The 22,409-nt window shown below is 47.9% G+C and overlaps 1 protein-coding gene across 3 annotated transcripts in view; it reads right to left on the reverse strand.

The window, feature by feature from the left end:
- The window catches only part of ST3GAL2 (ST3 beta-galactoside alpha-2,3-sialyltransferase 2), a 334,488-nt gene that overhangs the window by 124,083 nt on the left and 187,996 nt on the right, over nt 1–22,409 (reverse strand). The window contains exon 1 of one of the 3 annotated variants that reach the window (XM_029608904.1): nt 1,578–1,756. The exons of the other annotated variants lie outside the window; for them this stretch is intronic. The gene's annotated coding sequence lies outside the window, so the exon portion shown is untranslated. Of the gene's footprint in view, nt 1–1,577; nt 1,757–22,409 lie in introns of those variants that run through there. 3 annotated transcript variants of the gene reach the window in all.

Here is a 22,409-nt window from a genome sequence, read left to right on the forward strand (position 1 = left end):
TGCAATCCCACTCCCACTTCTCTCCCTCTCTTCCCTAGGCCTGAGGGGGGCCTAGACAGGGATCTCCACCAACTCCCCACCCACTCTCTCTTCCACTATCGCCTGCCCTCTCACGCCAAGCATGCTCATCTGTATCCACTAAAACATCCCAGAAAAAGATGGGATTGATGCAAGGGGAGGCTCCAAAAATTCAAACATCACTCCCACTGCCCAGAGCTGGAAAAACTGGCGGGGACTGAGATAGTGACGGGCGTAGTCCCCATCACACAATCACAAGTAATACACAAATTTGCATATCCTGAGCACAATGAATCTTGCCAACTCAGTCTTGCATAAGACATAAAAATATGCTGGGGAGTTTTCAGCTAATGAGCTAAGGGTTTAAAAGATTTCCTTTTCAAATACCATACTTTGTCAATTCTGAGAAAGCTGAAAAGTAGAGTAGCAAAGGGAATTTCCTGGCAGAACTCTAAGGCCGCACAACGCACGCAGCCAGAGCAGGATATAAAATTCCCATCCTGTTCCCAGTGAAGTCAATCAACTCCAGGTCATTCTGGGCATGCAGTGGGTCCTAGTTTGTTAAAGGTTCTCTTCCTGAAGTATCTATGTAAAAAAAAAACAAAAAACCCCAAAAACCACATTTGTTACTATAAGAAAAAGAAATGTTAATACCGCTCACATGAAGCTGTCACTTCCTTTCCTTTTTTGAAATGGTGCCAGTCACAGCTCCAGCGAGAAGGTTTTAGGACATTAATAAAACCATTTTATATTTTGTTTGAAATGGGAAAGAGCCAGGACTGAGCTAATTACAAGACGGAGAAGATGGGTACGGCACTTCCAGTTTTACATCCTGTTTCTATACCGCTAAGCTCACACCAAGACATCTGAACGCAAGTCCTCAAGGGCCACCCACCAGCAAGCTCACTTTTCAAGATGTCCGCAATGAGTATCCAAAATCCAGGTTAATTTGCATATTTTGGTTACTCTGAATGAATAGAGAAATCATCCCCGTGAGCACCAGATGGGTAAGGGACTAAGTGAGAGCGCTGCCACCCCACAGAGCAGCGCAAGCACGGGTAGCACCTTGCCAGCTACCACTTCCTCCCCCACCTCAACAGGCCACAGCCATCTCTCCTGACGCAGGCCACAGCAGCGGAAACCCTCACCCCCACCCCAGCGAAACTTTCTCCGACATGCTATCTGACGCAGCCACAGATCTATTGGCATATTAAGCACACCATGGGTTATAGATGACGGGCACCCCACCATCCTGTGTGCCCACAGGCTACAGTTTATCTGTATTCATCTCATGCCCCTGCACCTAGGCATTACCAGGCCGCTGTTTCCCTATGTAAAAAAAAAACTTTGTTTGTTCTCCAAATCCCACAAAACAACCTTGCATAATATGAAAACTTCATTCTTAAACTGTGGACATAAACAGATCACAGAAAGTCTCCAAAACCAGATCTGGATCATTCTGAGCACAGGATATACAGACTCCAGCTCGTTCTCGGGACAGCTCAGAGAGATCAAGGAAGGAGACAGAAAAGTATTCTTGATTTTTACTTTTTCCTCACCTGGCCATGCACAGGCTCCCAACAACTTCTGTGTTTTCCTTTTCAAATCAGTTTCTTCACAAACAGCACAGTTCCTTGTGCCTGCAGCCCCAGGTCACTTCGGACATGTACAGCAAGGATTTAAACACTGGTTGAGAAACCATGCAGCAATCAAACACCCCTTTTTGTCATCACTTCTCATGTGACTAGTCCCTGGCAGCAGAACTCCAATCTCCTTATCAGAGTGGCAGCTCTTGGCTTAACCAGCCTCTGTTTCTCTAGCACTCTGTGTCTCCCTAGCTGGTCCCTTCTTCTTGAAAATCTCCTTCCTCAAGGAGCACTATACTGTCTCTTAATAATTCATTAAATTAGCCTCACCTGTAATCCCCAATTATTTTACTATGCTCCTCTGAGGTCAATACTTGTCTCCTGATTGGATGAGGCTCCCTGGGACTAACTATCCTAGCGGCCTCCTTCTCTATTTTTTTTATCAGCAGATGTCAGGGTGGGGCAGTGCCCCACTCTGGACAGAAACAAAATCCTAGAAATGTGTGTTTCCACATGAAGAAACATGTACAGTCTCCTAGCAGCCTCCTGCTCTCTGCTCCTCTTGGGACTACAACTCCCAGCAGCCTCTAGTTCTCTCTCATAAACATAAGAACATAAGAAATTGCCATGCTGGGTCAGACCAAGGGTCCATCAAGCCCAGCATCCTGTTTCCAACAGAGGCCAAAACCAGGCCACAAGAACCTGGCAATTACCCAAACACTAAGAAGATCCCATGCTACTGATGCAATTAATAGCAGTGGCTATTCCCTAAGTAAACTTGATTAATAGCCGTTAATGGACTTCTCCTCCAAGAACTTATCCAAACCTTTTTTGAACCCAGCTACACTAACTGTACTAACCACATCCTCTGGCAACAAATTCCAGAGCTTTATTGTGCGTTGAGTGAAAAAGAATTTTCTCCGATTAGTCTTAAATGTGCTACTTGCTAACTTCATGGAATGCCCCCTAGTCCTTCTATTATTCGAAAGTGAAAATAACCGAGTCACATCTACTCGTTCAAGACCTCTCATGATCTTAAAGACCTCTATCATATCCTCCCCTCAGCCGTCTCTTCACCAAGCTGAACAGCCCTAACCTCTTCAGCCTTTCCTCATAGGGAAGCTGTTTCATCCCCTGTATCATTTTGGTTGCCCTTCTCTGTACCTTCTCCATCGCAACTATATCTTTTGTGAGATGCGGCGACCAGAATTGTACACAGTATTCAAGGTGTGGTCTCACCATGGAGCGATACAGAGGCATTATGACATTTTCCGTTCTATTAACCATTCCCTTCCTAATAATTCCTAACATTCTATTTGCTTTTTTGACTGCTGCAGCATACTGAGCCGACGATTTTAAAGTATTATCCACTATGATGCCTAGATCTTTTTCCTGGGAGTTAGCTCCTAATATGGAACCTAACATCGTGTAACTACAGCAATGGTTATTTTTCCCTATATGCATTACCTCTGGGATTGGAATTCTCTTTACAGTGCACGCTCTCTCTCTGGCTGGCTACTTTCTCCCCATACCTATTGTGATGAAACTAAGACCTCTGAGCATGGGGCTTTATCTAATAGCCTCAATCTATACATACTCAAAATTCATACACCGCATGAAGTCCAGACCTCACTCCAGTACAGACAGAGACCAGATTTTATTTGACTGTATGCACTCACACGCCGATGCAATATAGTGCGCTCAGCCTAGTGCACAGCTTCATGTGCATTTTGGACATGCTAGAATAACTCCCGATGCATTAAGGGAATCAGCGTGTCCAAAGCACGCATTGAAACAAGAACGGATCTTATAGCACTTATCATGCCATGTAGATGAACCTATTAGCTATTGCCCCAGTGACCAATTCACACTCAACGCGGCAAACGAAACACCAGCCCCGAAACTGGCCTTAAGTCATATCACGAGCCAAGAACTCAAGAAAAAAGAAAAAAATCCTGCTGTCAGTAGTTCCTCCCGCTTAGTATGGTTGTGATACTAAGAACCTACTGCTTGCGGGGTATGAAATTTACAAAAAAAAAAGGAAGGGCGCGATAAAAAAAAAAAAAGAAAATGTGGGCACAGAATATACACGCACAACATACACATAGCAGCATGCAAATTTTATCTCATGCATATATTCCTTTTGGATATCCTGAAAACCCAACTGGCTGGGGATCCTCACCCTGAAAACCAGGAGGGTCTTAGAGAAGGAACATCCCGAGCAAAGATTATAAGAGCAGTGGGGCCAGTTCAATGGACTGCTGCAAGTGATCTGGGTTTCATTCCCTACCCTCTGCTTCTGCTTGTCGGGTCTCTTGGAGAAAGCATGGTGGATAAGAGTCCCAGCTATGGCACAAAAGCGATTCCTAGTCACTGCCCAGACTCAGGGTTTTAGAGGGAGGGCCAGTTTGCGGCACAAGGCCAGGACTCACTGGAATGAATGAGCTGAACAGGCATGAGAAGATGGCTAAAAATTGGGAACACACCCGGGTGGTCACAAATGAAGGCTCCCAGTGCCATAGCCTCAATAAAGGCTATTTCCAATTGAGTTAGAAGTCCAATGTAGCAGCAGAAAGCTGCGTGGCCAGAGAAAACGAAGGATTATAAGTGCATCGTGCCCATCACAGGATCCATAAACGGATCCAGATTCTTCTCAGTCTCAGCAGAGAAGTCATGGCCGACCTACTGGCAATGTTAAAACAGAGGACACTGAAGGGCAGGACTGCAAACATGGGCCAGGCCACTACACTATTGGCCATTTCACCTGCCAAGTTGTAGCACTAGATGGTTTTACACCTACCGAGCTGGCAGGGAACAGGAAACTCACGGACAGAATCCCCCTCAGTCTCAGAAGGATGGGATCTACACTGGGGGGTGAGCAGCTAATCCCGTTTCATCATCTGCAGAGAAACGCCACCAAGCTCTATACTACAGCATCAGGGGAGTGCCACTGAGGCCACCAACATTCATCCGCCCACACTCCCACTGATTCAGCTTTCATGCACGCTGCTGTTTTCCATCCCGGCTGCCAGCGCAGCATCAGGACACCATAAAACTCCACAGCTGCTAGCACTGTCCCTTGAAACTGCAGGATCAGCTTTTGTTCCAGGAAGTGCTGAGTCTAGTGCTGGCTACACGCAGAGCAGCGAGGAGGCCGGGGACTGCAGCACTGCAAGTTATCACTGAGACCAGACTTGCCAAAAAGCCTCATAGCTGCAGGTTTTACAGAAAAAAAAAAGGTTTCTTCCATGCATCAAGAAAATCCGACCCAGGCAGTATGAAGTAATTACAGAAGTGCAGCTCTCAAGTTTCATCATTAGGGATGCGGCCAGGGTACGGTAACAGAGCGCAGAATCAGCGGCCTGGGATGACATCCTTGGCACAGCTCTCCTCTAGAAATGAATAAAAGACTTGACATTATGGCATTTTGTCAGGTTTTATCCCTAAAATTTCTCATCAGGGAGTAACTGATAGCTCCGACATGAGTCGGTATTAGTCACAGAGCCTTCCTCCCCGTGGGCAAAGTGAGCTGGGCTGGCTCAAGCCACCTCACACTATGGAAAAGCTCATTAGCGTGGCACACCTGGCACTAAATTCACTTCCCTCCTCCCCCTGGCATCATCATCACATCGCATCGTCATCTTTATGCCCCCCCCCTGGCATCCCCACCTTCCCTTCCATCACCCTGGTATCCTTTCCCTCCACCTCCTGCCTTCATTCTTTTCCTTCCCTCCCCCGACCCCCTGTCATCATCACTTCACTTCCTTTCCCTCTGGTTTGCCTCCAGCCGGCTCCCCCTGTTAAGTCTGAACATGCCAGTCCCTTGCAGTTCTGACTCCAGAGGGAAGCAGGCAGAGGGAGCAGCAGCTGCAGCAGGTAAGGCCGACTCCTGACGGCAGGGGGGGGGGGGGGAGAGAAGAAGGGAAAAGAGAGATGAAGACCATTGCCAGCGTCTGTGACCAACCTTCATCTTCTCTCCTGAAGCAGTGCAAGCTTCGCAGCACACCCCAGGTTCCCCCATGGCGCACTGGCTGGGAATCTCTACACTACAGGGAGGCCTGCTTTTTGCCATACTCCAGTTACAGAAAGCCTGCTTTACACGCTCAGCAGTTGTGACTGTGGAAAAAGGGGGAAAAAAAAAGACCTGGCCACGTTAATCTCACGCAGCAGATGAAGTTAGGGGGGATCTTCCAGGGGATTTTTTTTTTGTTTTGTTTTAAAAAGTGCCAGATAGGAAAGCTGCAGACCAGACACAAACTTTGTCAGCCAGATGCAAAAAAGGGCCGCAGGCCTGATCACAAAGCTCTTTGCAGGGAAATGGGAAAAAAAAAAAAAGCAGAGGGAGGTAATTTCAGAGCCAAGCGATGCCGTAGAGTTCAGCGCTGCAGGCTTCCAGGCATCAACAGCGGAGACTCCAGCATGGACCTTGTCACAAGAACTATACAGCATTACTGCATTTACCTTCACAGCTTTAAAGCTGGTGTACTTATCCGTCTCCTGTGGCTCCTGGGCCCCTCCATCCTACACTGGCACTGACAAGAACGGGCCAAGGACAGCTCTTCTATAAATCAGCTCTTCAGGGAAAAGGTGTTTCACAATAGCCTAGATTTGTGTAGAAGGACCGTGTGTAACTTGTCCTTACCAGCCCAGGAGGTGCTATCCAGTTTACAGACTGCCAAAATCTAAAGAATAAACTCCTATTAAACTGAACCCCTCCCCCTCTTGTTCCTTGCCTCTCCCACCCAGAGGTTTTCTAGCAAACAGCATCCAGCTACTACCAGGCCCCCTCCCCTCCCCCCCCCCGTGCTAAATTCTTTCTTTAACCCATTATGTCACCAATTCTTTTAAGAAGCCGTCCTCTAACAAGGACACTGGGACATAATGGGTTGATCACAGGCTCAGTACAACATTAATTGCTGCTGGCACAAGACAGAGAAAGGGAAGAGAAGAGAGGCTCAGACCAAAACACTGAAATTATTATTCCTCCGGTGCCAGGAAACAGTTCCCCACCCAAAGAACAGCAATGCAGACTCGGCTAGAATCAGCATGGCACTACGGACAAGGAGAGCAGTGCCAGGAGGTAGCACAACACAGCAGAACTGAAACACCGATGCCTGCCAAGGGAGGGAGGAGCCTGCGGGCACCTGCAGGCCTACAGAGCAAGGACCACAGACTGACACCATGTGTGTGTGTGTGTGTAGGAGGGGGAGTTAATGGTGTAAGTGGGGCATGTGTGTTCCTCCCCGCATTCTCCACTTTGCCCCCCTCCCCACGTGTATGGGTGAGGTACTCTTTCCTTCTCTCTTCACCTCCGTGTGTGGGGAGGGAATTTGGGGAGGGGGAGTGTGTGGTGGTACAGTGGGGAACAAGTGATGGTGAGGGACAGGGTGTGAGCACTTTTTCCCTCTCACAAACTCCACTTTGTAGTCTTCTCTGTCTCCCTCCACCCATGTGTGTGTGTTTGTGGGTGGGGGGGGGGGGGCAAGGGAGTGGGGGGAAGTGATGCAGATGCTGTGTGGGGGCAGGGGCTCTGGTGTGCGTGCAGGGGAGAGGAAGGGGGAGTGATGCCCTAGGTTGCATATGTGTGTGTGTGCATTTAGTCCCCCCTTGCATTCTGCACGTTGTAGCTGCCTCCTCTCCCTCCTGTGAGAATGTGTGTGAGTGTGGATGAGGGGGTAATGGTGTGGGTGCCCTTTCGCCCTCTCCTCACCTGCACATGTGTATGGGGTGGATAGAGGAGGGAAGTGACTGTGCAGGTAGTGTGGTGTATGTGTGTCTGTGTGTGGCGGGGGTGTTGTGAGATGCAGGAGTGTGAGTGGAGTAAGTGGGGTGTATGCCCTCTTCCCTCTCTCATCCCCGTATGTGTGACGGAGGGGGGTGTCAGTGATGTAGAAGGGCATGAGTTTGAGGTGTGTATGACCGGGAGCACTCCATCTATCTCACACTCCCCAACTTCTTCCCCTCTCCTCGCCCCTGTGTGTGGGTGGGTGAGTCCATGTGGCAGGGATGGTGGGGGTGGGATTTATTTAGATTCTTATATTCTGCTTTTTGGCACTTCAAGGGGTACATCAAAGCGGTTTACATTCAGGTACTGTAGGTATTTCCCTATCCCCAGAGGGCTTACAAACTAAGTTTTTGTACCTGAGGCAACGGAGGGTAAAGTGACTTGCGCAAGGTCACAAGGAGAGGCAGCGGGACTTGAACGCTGGTTACCCTGGGTTGTAGGCTGCTGCTCTAACCACTAGGGGGTGGTGGTGGCGTGAGTGGGATGTAGATGTGCATGTGAGGGGTGGTGGCAGCATGGGTGTGTGATGGGGCTGTGGTGGCTTGGGAGGCATGCGGGTATGTGGGTGTAGCAGGGAGGTGGCTGCTGCATGGGTGAGATCTGGGTATGTGCATGGTAGAGGGTGCATGAGGGGTTGAAGGGTGAGATGTGAGTATGGGGTGTGCATGGGGGCAGCACTGAGTGGGATGTGTGTGTGTGTGTGGGGGGGGATACTGGGTGTATGGGAGATGTCCTGTGTGGAGGGCTCTTTCCCCCTCTCCCTCCCCTTAGCGCTGTCTTATCCACTCCTCCTCTCCTCTCTGCCCTTCCTTCCCCCTCCCCCATCCCACTCTGTCACTCCTTTCTGACCTTGTCTCTCCCACCCAATGCTCTCTTTTTCTCTATCACTCCTTACCCCTTCTTCTCTCCCCTCCCACCTCAGGTCGGTTCCTTCTGCTTGTGGGACCTGGGAAACCCTCTTAGATTTTCGGAGATGGCCCCACTGCTCATCGCACCTCCCTTCACGCACTGGCTGCTTCTTTCTGAGGGGAGGACCCAGGAAACCCCATCACTCCCACTGCTACTCCCTGTCAGGCCCAGGACACCCCACCAGCCCACCACTGATCCTCGGTTTTCCTTCTGCTGGTGGGGCCCGAGAAACCCCACCACGTCCCGTGCTGCCGCTGTCACTTTTTTTTTTCCCCCTCTCTGGTCCCGCACTGCAGATGAGGGAGTGAGGCTGGAGCCCACACAACTCCACAGCTGCCGCCCTGCCCTCAGGAGCTCCAGGGCACGTTAATGATACACAGGAGGTAAGCCAACTTCAGTGGAAGAGAAGATCTAGAACAAAGGATTATGATAATGGTAAGCTCAAAGGGAGTAGACTTGGGAACAATTCCAAGAATATATATATATATATATATTTTTTTTTTTTTACAGAAAGGGGGTTGGCTGCATTGAATGACTTCCTGGAGCAGGAAGTGGAGGTTAACCCGGTAATTGATATTATGAGGGCAAGGGATATGCACAGAGGAAAGACAGGCGATGCATGACCTAGAAGCCAACAATTCAGCAACAAGAGCTGGAGCTGCTAGATGAACAGCTAAAATGGGTTAAAATGAAATGTTAAAAGTCCTAGTAGGTCTGGCGGGAATCACTAGAACTCCTGGCCGAAATGCTGGCACTCACATAGCCAGGTGTATCTGGCAGGACGTTCGGACTGGTAGTTATTTACATTAGGACGCAGCAATAGAACTAAACTTGTGGCTGGATGTGTCTGGCAGGCTGCATGTACAGTAAGAACCAGATGCAGGCACCCACTTAGCTGGCAGGCTAGGCAAAGGACCTAGAAGGCGAGATGTTTGGGCAATAGCCACACTAGTATTGGTAATTATTTGGATTATTACAAAAGCTGTGTGGTTGGACATGGGAAGAGAAGGGTGATGGGTATGAACTCAAAGGAGAATTTTACATGCTTGTCTATCCCAGTTGGCAAGGGGTAAATGAAAAAGACGACAAAAAGGAGAGAACTTAAAAGTGGCCACGCTTTGTGGCTTGTAACTGGAACGTTATCCTTGTAGTGTGGACAGGAATAACTGGGCAGACTGTATGGGTCAATTGGTCTTTTTCTTCCATCACCTGCTATGTTGATCAGCATTTTCCATGGGATACACTCCTGCTTCCTGATGCTGAACCCTACCAACACTGAAGTCCTTTGCTTTCCGGTTTCTCCTGATTTTCCTTGACTTCTCGATGGCTTTCTAACTATTGACTCTGTTCCTCTTGCTTTCTCTGAATCCGCCACAAACTTTGGGAGGTCACAATTCTCCAGTGTCTTTCTCTCTCTCACTATTTCTTGTTTGTCCTGCTCTCTGCCATCAACTGTACAATAGTCATAAGATTTTCTCTTTTCTGACCTTTGATGAGATTACTTGAACTCTCTCCCCGCTGGCCATCTTGACTCTTTTCCTCCTTCAGAAATCGTCATTTCTTTCCTCTTCCAGCTGCCCCAGCACTCCCACATCACTTCTTTCTTGGTCTCTTTGCACTGATTTCCCATTTGTTTCCCATTACATTTATTGGTTTTCACATTCAGATATATCCCCAGGTTGGTTTCATTTACCTCTGTACACTATTCCAGCGCTACCTACTCCTCATGCCATTTTCTCCCAGTTATTATTTTATTTAATTCATATTTATAGACCACTCTTCTACAAAAATGCTCAAAAGTGATGTACAACAATTAAATAAGTACATATACAAGGATAAAAGATTACATAAACATCTGCAATATAAAACAGAGAAAAACAAACCAAATTAAAATACATTAAAAATATTTACATATATAGAAAACAAATATACAACTAAAAGTTTATTATAATTACACAACTAAAAGTTTATTATAATTACACCCCTGTTTCTTGTGAACCAGCATGATGGGACCACCGTCTTGAATGTTGGTATATAAAAAAGTTAAATAAATAAATAAATAAAATAAAAGACCAATGTCAGAAGTCCATAATCATAATAAACTATCACAGATTAGAAATCCATAGAAAGAACTAGGTCACTATTCAAAAACTATTTAGAAAGATAAAGATATCCAACTAAATGGCATGGTTTGGGATATTTAACCCCTTATCAGGCAAGATTTTAACCGGATTAGTCATTATCAGGCTAAAATCTAGCTGGACAAAAAAAAAAGAGGAGTTCTGGGGGCCTTTTCGGAAAGAGGAAAGTTATCTGATGAATTTAGCCAATTTTAAACTATAATCGGCTAAGTTAGCTCAATAACTTTCGACCTGCTTCAGATCCGGTTAACTAGCTATTTACCCGGATTATCTTCAAAGATATCTGGGGAAGCAGTGCTGTCATAATGAAAAAAAACAACCCCTGTGAATGAGCCTAGGACTCAAGTTTCTCCCTCCTCCCCCACCCAATTTCAGATTTGCTCCTGTTGGACACTGCTCCCCCTCCCTCTAATCCCTTCCAAAGGTCCCAAGCAAATACTGGAGTCTGCAGGCCAGGCCCCCCCCCACCCTCTGCCATTGCTATAAAGCAGTGATTCTTAACCCAGTCCTGGGCGTACAGCAAGCCCTGTCAGGGCTTCAGGATCTCCACCATGAATATGCATGAGATAGATCTGCATACAATGGAGGAGGCAGTGCATGCAGCTATCTCCTGCATAGTCATGGCGGAGATCCTGAAAACTAGACTGGCAAGGTGTGCTGCCAGGACAGGTTTGGGGAGCACTGCGATAAAGGATCTAAAATTAAGGCCTCTCCCACCCTGGATCTGAAGTACAAATGCTGGGCAGGCATCCAGTGGATAACTTTCACTTTCAGCACTGATTCTGACAGAAGCAGTGCCGAAGCCCTGGGAGGGGGTATCTTATTACCTTGCTCCCCGCAACGATTACAACAATAGCAGGAGGAGGTGGAGGGGGGTCTGGGGGGGGGTAGATTCTTTTAGTTATCCGGCATCATTGAATTTGACTCTCCCTCCTCCATGTGCCTACAATCTTATATTCTCCTCCTCCATCCCCTGCACAAAGCTGACGACCTTTCATTTCCATGCTTCCCCTCTGCTAAGTCCTCATCTGTGCTATAAAATTCCTAGTGAGTTACAAGACATCATTTCAGGCCTGGGCTAAATAAACCTCTGTTTGTTCAAGCATTCCCTGATGCCTAGTTTCCTCCTTCTTTTTTAATTTATTATATTTATAAAGCCAGCTATCCAGTCAAAGGTGTAAGGCGGACCTCGACACACATGCAACAAATAATATAACCATCGACTACAAACACAACCAGCAATGAATTTATTAGAAGTATTCATCCTCTCACTGATGTTCTACTGCCGTCACCCCTGTTACGTTTGTTGTTCCTCAGTACTCTGCATGAAAGGAAGGCAGAAAACAATTGTTCATTTTCCCCTCCAAGACCTGGATTTCATTCCAGCCAGTATCCCTAAAAATGGAATGAGTTTGTTGAGTCTAAGAAGGCCAGAGGCAACTCAAGGTATCAGATCTGAGTGTGTGGGTGGGGTGCACCATTCAAATTTAGGGATCTACATTTGTAAGCAATCCTGATGCGTACATCTTCCCAGTCCCATGTTTCCTATCCCTTGTCTTTATCTCTGTGGTATGCACATGAACTTCAGTTACATAAACATAGCCCCCATGTGCTGCTATTGAGGAACGTTCCAGTAGGACCCTGTTTTGGAACTATACAGATGGTCCATTGAGGGTGTGTGTGCTCTAGGCATGTTCCAAGAACATGTTGGGAGAGCTGGAGTGGACGCAGTCTGAGGCGGGCAGCTGTCTGCTAGTACAGTGGTTCCCAACCTTTTTTGTGTGGTGGGACACCCGGCACAGAGTTTCAATTCATTGTGGCACACCATCAAACCCCTCCCCCCTGCCAAGCATCATCACAGAGCCATAGCCAGGCTATCTGGCATCTACGGCCAAGTAAAACAGTGCGCCCTCACCCTGAACACCATATACAACACCCCGAGTGGGGAGCATCTACTAAATGTAAGGGGCTTTGGTTTTTATTTTGACCCAGCAGTTTCCTCCTGCTCCTTTGGGCTTCCAGCTCAGTCATTTACCAATACAGAGATCCTGGTGCCATGAGCCTTCATTCACAAATACTGAGGATCTTTTTTCCCCTTATTTTTATATCCTCTCCCAAGTTATTTACGCCAATCATTACAGTGTCAGTCCTGGCATTGGGACCATGCACCAGGGCTCCCTTCAGAACCCTGCAGTCATGGGCCCCCAATCCAACCACCAGGTGTCAGCCCTCTCCCAGTCATGCCTTCCCACAAACAAAAATTATGCATGCATAATCAGGGGCAGATTGGCCTCTCGGGGGATTGGGCATCCCCCAGTGGGCCGGTCGCGCTAGTTACGTGGTCTGCTGAGCGCGGCCGTGACAGAGCCGTGCTCGGCAGACCACGTGGTATCTCCTGGGCCGGCCTGGGCAGTGAATCCCCAGGCCGGTCTTGATCGGGAATCCGCCGCTGTGCATAATACCAGATTTTACATGAAAAGGACATTCTGAGGTCAAAAATCACTTACAACATGTACCGTATATTATATTTGCATGTAGAAAACCCTGCAAAAAATGTAAAGGAAAAAAGGCATTTGGAACTCATATAGTATTAGGCCTATGGTAACGCATGTTAGGTATAGGCTTAGTCCTCAGAAAGCCATGAGTAAACTGAATTAGAATATAATAAACCTCCCATACCAAAAAGTACAACATGCCAGCACTCAAACAGTAACAATCCTACTTATGAAAAGGCAACACTGTAAATATTATACCAGCCCCTAAAACACCCAAACACCATCTCACAGGAAAACAGAACAAGCCAAGCTACTATAGACCCTACACAAAACTACATGCTAGCAGAACACCTCACCTTGTTCACATATGCAGAACAGAGACAGATCCTCACCAAATAATGAACGAAAGATCATACAGTGTAAGTATAAGCATTCAGATAAAAAATGAATTGGAAACCACAATAAGCCAGACTCTGTATGCAGTGACACAATGGAAAAACAGAAACATCATGCCTCATAAAACATAAAACAATAAAATCAAGAAATATAAGTTATAATATTAAAAGCATGCTAATAAAAATTATAAATATTTTTAAAAGTACTGACAGATAGAACATTCAATAATTAAAATTTCATATAAAATTTTCAAAATGCCAATAAAATATTTCAAAACAGCTGATACATAAAATAACACTCAATAATTAGAACTATAAGGATAAAATCAATCCCTTGCTTTCCATATCTGGAAACTTTTGATTTCCAGATGCCCTGAGATTATCAAGAATTAGCAGGTGGGGTGGGGAGAGGGGTTGTTGCACACAAACCTTCTCCATGGTCTCTTTCTCTCTCACATGATCAACCATACACATTCACTGTTACATATGCTGGCAGCAGAGCCCTGTGGTCGGCTTCACTCACCTGCCACCACACTACAATAGAAGCAGGCCTGAGTTCCTTGGCAGTGGCAGGGAGTTGCTGCCGACTCAGTGTTTCTTCTTCGGCCCCAAGCCACCAGCCCAACGCTGCAAACTCCACAGGCCCGAGCTGCCAAGCTAACGCTGCTGACCTCTCCTTCTCCGCAGCTGGGACACCATCGACTTCCTCCTGCGCTGGGTGTCTTCCTACGCGCACCTCTCTCTGCTATTTAAATGGCCCATGGCAGGAAAGTGCCACTGGCCCTTTCTGATGACATCACCACCTGGGGACTATATAAGGCTAGACCCTGCTTCCAGCCTTTGCCTTGGCAATAGGTCTCCTCACTCCTGCGAACTGGTTTGCCGTCCTGAGTTCCTGCCTTCATTCCTCAGACTGTTCTTGGCTTTGACTTGGATTGGGCCTGACCACAAGCTACGCTGCCTGCCACGACCTTTGCTTAGTACTTGACCACGAGCTACGCCACCTGCCATGACCCTTGCCTGGAACTTGACCACGAGATACACCACTTGCCTCAATCCTTGCCTAGATCCCAACCTCATGCTTCACTGCCTGTTCCTGAACTTGGCCTGCACCTCAGCATCTCCTCTTCCTCCTGGACTTCCATCTCCGCAGAGGCCCCATATAAGTCCAGCCGGCCCTGGCACCCAAGGGCTCAACCTAAGGAGAATGTGGGCTGGAAGTAGTGAAGCTCCAGCAGGGTCTCTGCTCTCCATCTGCCTCACCTACCAACAGTGGGGACCTGTGGGGTTCCTCCTCACAGGTAGCGTCAACTCCCCCTTGGTCCAAAGGACCACCAGCATAATATACACACACTCATGCGTTGTCTCTCACATGCTCAATCATATACACACAAACATGTTCATTTGCTCTTTATTTCATGCTCAACTATATACATACACACATTCTCATTCCCTGTTTCATATGTTGAACTAGATACACATACACACTCATACACTTTCCCTCTCATGCTCAACCATTCACAAACATGCTCATTCATTCTCTCACATGCTTAATCACACACATACACTCATATGCTCTCCCTCATATGCTCAATCGCACATACACACATGCTCATATGCTCTGTCACATGATCACTCATACACACAGGCTCATATGTTCTCTCTCGCTCATGTACTCAAACACACGCCATTGCTCATACACTCTCACATACTCATTCACTAACATAAGAACATACATTGCCATACTGAGTCAGATCAAGGATCCAGCAAGCCCAGCATCCTGTTTCCAACAATCCAAGTTACAAGTACCTGGCAAGTACCCAAAAATTAAGTAGATCCCATGCTACTAATGCCAGTAATAGCAATGATTATTTCCTAAGTCAACATGATTAATAGCAGTTAATTGACTTCTCCTCCAGAAACTTATCCAAACCTTTTTTAAACTCAGCTACACTAACTGCACTAACCACATCCCCTGGCAACAAATTCCAGTTTATTGTGCATTGATTGAAAAATAATTTTCTCTGATTTGTTTTAAATTTGCTACTTGCTAACTTCATGGGGTGCCTCTAGGCCTTCTATTATCTGAAAGAGTAAATAACGGATTCACATTTACCCTTTCTAGACCTCTCATGATCTTAAAGACCTCTATCATATCCCCCCTCAGCCGTCTCTTCTCCAAGCTGAAAAGTCCTAACCTCTTCAGCCTTTCCTCATAGGGGAGCTGTTCCATCCCGTTGATCATTTTGGTTGCCCTTCTCTGTACCTTCTCCATCGCAACTATATCTTTTCTGAGATGCGGTGACCAGCGGTGGATTCCCGATGAAGACCGGCCCGGGGATTCGCCGCCCAGGCAATACCACATGGTCTGCCGAGCGCAGCCGTGACAGAGCCACGCTCGGCAGACCATGTGACTAGCGCAACCAGCCCACCGGGGGGGGGATGCCCGATCCCCCGATAGGCCAATCCGCCCCTGGCGGTGACCAGAACTGTACACAGTACTCAAGGTGTGGTCTCACCATGGAGCGATACAGAGGCATTATGACATTTTCCGTTTTATTCACCATTCCCCTCCTAATAATTCCTGACATTCTGTTTGCTTTTTTTAGTTGCGCAGCATAGGCTCTCTCTCATGCTCAGACACAAACACACACACGATCTTTGTTTTCCCCCTCTAGAAGCTCAAGGGGCAGCAGCAGCCTCCTCCTTCAGCCCCCAGGGACCATCAGATTCCTCAGCTTTCTTCTAGCCTTCATTTGTGCACTGCTGCTCCTGCTTCTGTCTTGGGGGGAGGGCTGGAGTATGCGGAGGGAGCCATTGCTTCTTGCACCCCATAGGCCGTGCTGCTTTTCACTGCCTGGAAGGATTGGGGGGGGGGGGGGGGGGGGTGAAGTTGGGAGAAGGCTGATGCTTCTTTTTCTCTTGTTGGCCGCACTGCTTCTCACTGCAGAAGGGGGCTGAGGGAGGAGGTCGATGTTTCTTGCAGCCCCATGGGCCACGCTGCTCCTCACTGCCAGAGTGGTGAGAGGAAGGAGGCGACCAATGCCCCTCGCAAGCCACGTTGCTCCACACTGCCACGGTGATGAGAGAGAGGAGGAGGCTGATACTTTTCACAGCCCCAGGAGCTGCGCTGTTCATCGCCCCCCTCACTCCACGGCACATTCAGCATTCCCTCCCCCCTCACTCCATGGCATTCAGCATTCCCTCCCTCCTCGGCACATTCAGCATTCCCTCCCCCCTCACTCCATGGCATTCAGCATTCCCTCCCCCCTCACTCCATGGCATTCAGCATTCCCTCCCTCCTCGGCACATTCAGCATTCCCTCCCCCCTCACTCCATGGCATTCAGCATTCCCTCCCTCCTCTCACCCCATGGCACATTCAGCATTCCCTCCCCCCTCACTCCATGGCACATTCAGCATTCCCTCCCCCCTCACTCCATGGCATTCAGCATTCCCTCCCTCCTCTCACTCCATGGCACATTCAGCATTCCCTCCCTCCTCTCACTCCATGGCACATTCAGCATTCCCTCCCCCCTCACTCCATGGCACATTCAGCATTCCCTCCCTCCTCTCACTCCATGGCACATTCAGCATTCCCTCCCCCCTCGCACTCCTTGGCACATTCAGCATTCCCTCCCCCCTCACTCCATGGCACATTCAGCATTCCCTCCCCCCTCACTCCTTGGCACATTCAGCATTCCCTGCTCTCACTCCATGGCACATTCAGCATTCCCTCCCCCCTCTCACTCCTTGGCACATTCAGCATTCCCTCCCTCCTCTCACTCCATGGCACATTCAGCATTCCCTCCCCCCTCTCATTCCATGGCACATTCAGCATTCCCTCCCCCTCACCCCATGGCACATTCAGCATTCCCTCCCCCCTCTCATTCCATGGCACATTCAGCATTCCCTCCCCCCTCTCACTCCATGGCACATTCAGCATTCCCTCCCTCCTCTCACTCCATGGCACATTCAGCATTCCCTCCCCCTCTCACTCCATGGCACATTCAGCATTCCCTCCCCCTCTCACTCCATGGCACATTCAGCATTCCCTCCCCCCTCACCCCCTCACCCCATGGCACATTCAGCATTCCCTCCCCCCTCTCATCCATGGCACATTCAGCATTCCCTCCCCCCTCTCACTCCATGGCACATTCAGCATTCCCTCCCCCCTCACTCCATGGCACATTCAGCATTCCCTCCCTCCTCTCACTCCATGGCACATTCAGCATTCCCTCCCTCCTCTCACTCCATGGCACATTCAGCATTCCCTCCCCCTCACTCCATGGCACATTCAGCATTCCCTCCCCCCTCTCACTCCATGGCTGTTACGCTCAGAGGTGTGGACCCTTGGTCCGGCGATGTCCGTTTAGGCCACCGTCGGTAGGCGAGGCCGGTCCTCGGGATTGCAGGTAGGGTTGAAGAAGATCTGGATGCAGGTGCCTCCTGCAGGTCGTGTTTTCCAGATAGCTGGCGCCTCCAGCGGTTCAAGAAAGCAGTTGCTGACGCCTTCAGCAGGTCGAAGAGCCAAAACCGAGGATTCCTCAGTAGCCCAGCCAGGAACCAGGGGCTAGAGGGTACTGCAGCCAGTCCAGTGATCAAGAACCAGGAAGTTCCGCAGCAAGTCAGAGGTCAAGAGCCAGAGAGTTCCGCAGCCAGTCCAGGGGTCGAGAGCCAGGGAGTATCGTAGCCGGTCCGGAGGTCAAGAGCCAGAGAGTACCGCAGCCAATCCAGGGGTCGAGATCCAGAAGATACGGCAGCTGGTCCAGGAATCAAGCACGGAGGGAACAAGCAGGAACCAAGAGCAGAGACAAACTCAGGAGCCAAGAAGCCAAGGCAAGGTCTGAGGGTTCAGACCTTGCTTTAAATAGTCCCCAGCAGGTTGGAGACAGCAGGAAGGGACCAACCTACTTCCTGTGGGTGTTTCTTTAAAACCCAGGCCATAGCCGCCCGCGCAGCCCTAGCAGACATCAGGGGGCGGAGCTTAGCTGTGCGGGGAAAGACGCCGCGGCCATCTTGGAGCAGCAGCGGCTGCTGCCGTTGAAGGAACCCCCGACGCTGGCCTCAGTGTCGGCGGTCAGTCCAGGTGCTGGGGTAAGTGACCGGTCCCGGTCGCGGCTTGCCACAGCCGGTAGTCATAACAATGGCACATTCAGCATTCCCTCCCCCCTCTCACTCCATGGCACATTCAGCATTCCCTCCCCCCTCTCACTCCTTGGCACATTCAGCATTCCCTCCCCCCTCTCACTCCTTGGCACATTCGCTGTACCCTCTCTCTCCTATGTCCTGGAACCAGCAGAGTCTTGGGAGCAGCACTTAACTAGCACTGCTGCTTTCTCCCTCTGCCGGTTTCCCTCTGCAGTTTGAACTGCAGCAGGTCTCACAAAACTACAGGGCCCCATACAGGTTTAACTGCAGAGGAAAGCCAGCAGAAGGGAAAGCAGCAGCAGCAGAGAACATCCTACAGGCCAGGAAGGAAATAAAAGGAAGACCGCAGCTGCGCCTCAACTCCTTCCTATCCGGCCTTTTTTCTCAGCACACCTGCACCGCAGCCACCGATTAGGAAATGCTGTGCTAGTGGCTTTCCAGGCTCTGCTGTGCAGAAGGAGCTTGTGAGCAGCAGCTCGCGAGGGTGGTTGTCTCATAACAGTTTGTCGGCATGAAGTCAGGACAGGCAACCAAGCTTCCTTCTTGAGGAACTCAATGCTCTTAAGGAGACCAGTGCCAACTACTTTGGTGGACTCTCCATCCTGGAGGAATCACTACTAAGAACGCCTCAATGACTCCCATGAGGTTTTCCCACTAAGGATGAACGCCAAATCCCCAAGGAGGAGAACCGCGTGCTTGTATGTTCTGTAGGAATCTTGTCATCGCTACAAGTGCTTGTAATAAGATCAACAGCAATATCTGATTGAACGTCTGGATCTCAACTATTGCTGTATCCTCTGGTTTTAAATCTGTCAAGTGTACTGTGTAAAGTCAGTCGTATCAGTTTGTAACTTCTCTCTGCTGCAGTTTAAGCTGACTGCATCAAAATATATGTCTAAAAGCATAGGAGATAATTTTCAAAAAGATTTGCTTGCATAAAACTGAGGTTTAAGCACGTAAACGGGCTTCTGAAAATTGTTACTTTATTGCGTGTTAACTCCCTTGAAATTTCACAGAATTTTTAAAAGACTGCACACATAAATGGGCTTTTGAAAATTTCTATGATATGTGCTACTTTTACGTCCCAGCCCTGAACGTAGGAAAGGCGGGTAACAAATGTTTTAAAATAAATACATAAATAAAGGCTGTTGAACAGTGGTTCTGTAGCTTCCAATTGCTCCCGCCTGACCACTGTTAAACAGTAAAAAAAATATAAATATATACGCAGTTATCCTGATGCAGCAAAATATCAACTGTATTGAATTTTTTATTCAAACTCAACCCTTACCTCCAGGTGTGCTCATGACAAGACTACAAAATAAAACTGATACAAATGATTCAAAATTCCAATCACATAACCCAATAAAAATGCTGAACCATCTGGCTTTGTGGAATTTCGAATGTACGCCAAGTTTTTTCATATTCTTGATCACTGCTTCCAAGAGGAAGCCCTTGGGAGGTCCTTAGTGCGTTTGGCTAGCTAAGTTTGGCACTTTGTGGGACAATTGCTGGGATTTTCAAATCCTGCTGATCTGACCAGCCCTGACATAGCTGGATTACTTCTTATATGGCTAAAAGTTATCCAGCTGTGTTTGGGGCGTTCTGGGGCAGAACACAGACATCCAGTTAACCTTGATTTTCATCATCATCTGGCTAGGTCAGACAAAGAGCAGTTCTAAAGTTAGCCGGGCAATCGAGTATATTCAGCAGCGGCACTGAATATCCCGGCTAAGTTAGCCGGCTAGGTTTATCCAGCAAGCATTCCTAGCTGGCCAGCAGCTAAATATGGATCTCTGTATATTCGGAAGACAATTTACAAAGATATGTGTCCAGATGGCTAAGTGGTTACCCAGGTAGATTCCTCAGGCTGACGTTTGCCTGTCTCCCTTCCTTCCCCCCTCAGTAGCTAAAATATGTGAGCTGTTTCACACCATGTGTAGTTTTCGCCATAGATGAAAGGGGAGGGGAAAATAAAGTAATGATGAGGCTCTCTACTGTGCGAATTCTGTGCCTGCAGTCCCTGTCGGCCCCAGATTTTCAAAGTAAGGCTCCACTGGGATTTTCCTTTTGAAAATTAGCTTGCAGGTCTGGGCGGGTATAACGGTTGCCACAGAGCTGCAAGCCCCCTGAAGAGTTTGCAAATTGTCCTCCCTAGTGTATGTAAATGTCACATACAGAGTTTCAGCTCTGGAGTCCCGGGATAGATCAAATTAATATGGAGGCCAGAATATATAACGCAGCTTCTCAAAGGGATGGTAGTGCCAAGTTCCAGCAGCCACACTGATCTTGGAGAGCACTGGATTATTGGCAGGTTGTGATGCCTTTTAATGAACCAACTCATTTCAAAGATGACAAGATACATGAGCTTTTGAGACCTCGTAGGTCCCTTCTGATTAGAAGTGGGCTATTAGGGAAAGCTTTTGCTCTTCTGTGATTAGCTACTCAGTGTGAGGACTAGTCTGGGAAACTGTTCTTAAATTTGTTCTATAAAAAAACTTTCAGCAGGCTGAGACAGACACAGGCTCACATTGCTTCCAGTGTTTCTCCTTTTCAACTTAAAATTCCCCCCTCTACGGTTTCAGATTTTCATATATGGTCTCTTCTAAGCGACAGAGGTGGGCCTATCCAGCGTGTCAATCAAGTAAACAAAGTGGTCCCTGTGTTCTGTTCTGGCATTTAAACTTTATTTCCTCTCCGGCGGTAATTAAGCAAGGAAAAGTGTGTGTGTGTGTCGGAGGGGTTGTTATATGTCTAAAAGTTTTCAAATACACCTAAGTAAAAATAAAAGGCTAAACTTCATGTAAGTGGAACAATTTCCTGTAGTGCAAAAGAATTTAGAAAGAACTTCTAGAGCAGGGGTGCTCAGACTGGTCCTCAGACCCTGACAGCCAGTTGAGTTTTCAGGATATCCCTAATGAATATGTATGAAAAATAACTGCATACATAGGAGGTAATACATGCAAATAAGTCTCATGTATATATATTAGAGATATCCTGAAAACGTGACTGGCTGGGGGGACCCCAAGGAGCAGTTTTGGCACCCCTGTTCTAGAGCAGGAATGGACAACTCCAGTCTTAACCACAAACAAGCCAGGTTTGCTGGATATCCATAATGAATATGCATGAGATATATTTGCATACAATGGAGGCAGTGCATGCAAATCTATCTCATGCATATTCACTGTGGATATCCTGAAAACCTGCCCTGTTTGTGGCTCTCGAGGACCGGAGTTGGTCACCCCTGTTCTAGAAGCTTTGATGTTGCCCCATCTGTTTGCAGATCTCTGGAGAGAGAAGGGAGATGGTTCAGCTCAGGGTAGAACTGACCAGATTTAAAAAGATGCCTTTCCTTATATCTAGAATACAACAAATCCTAAAGGGATTTGAAAGACAAGGAATAGATGGATTGCACTGGATTCTGGTAGGATAAGACCAGTGTATCAGAGACAAATTCTCTGTAGGATAATTTCAGAATGCTTTCATTGCATTAGCAATAGAAGATAGGACCACAAACCCCCCCCCCCAAAAAAAAAACATCTGAAATGGAAACAGACAAAGTAGATCCACTATACAAGAGAATCAAAGCATAGAAAGATCCCAAAATTGGAAAAAAGTCTTTCGGGGGGGGGAAGAAGGGATTCAAAAATCAGAGGAATTGACATGAGGGCAGAATTGGAGGGAGACAAATGACTAATGGAATCCTCTGCTCTTTGGGATACAAACCTCATTCTTAGGATTTCTGGAGTAGAAAGAAGAGAAGGAGAGCTTGATATCATTGTTGTCCACCTGGGGAAGAAAGACCTGGTTAGGGGCCAAATCAGTGTAGTACTGGAGTTCAAGACATTAGGGGAGGATCTTAGGATAAGGACAGAAGTATTTCCTGAAGTAACGCCTTTGAAAGAGAAGGGGAAGGACAAGCTATGTCACACCA

Source organism: Rhinatrema bivittatum, chromosome 7 (assembly GCF_901001135.1).
Source record: "Rhinatrema bivittatum chromosome 7, aRhiBiv1.1, whole genome shotgun sequence".
Taxonomy (NCBI): Eukaryota; Metazoa; Chordata; class Amphibia; order Gymnophiona; family Rhinatrematidae; genus Rhinatrema; species Rhinatrema bivittatum.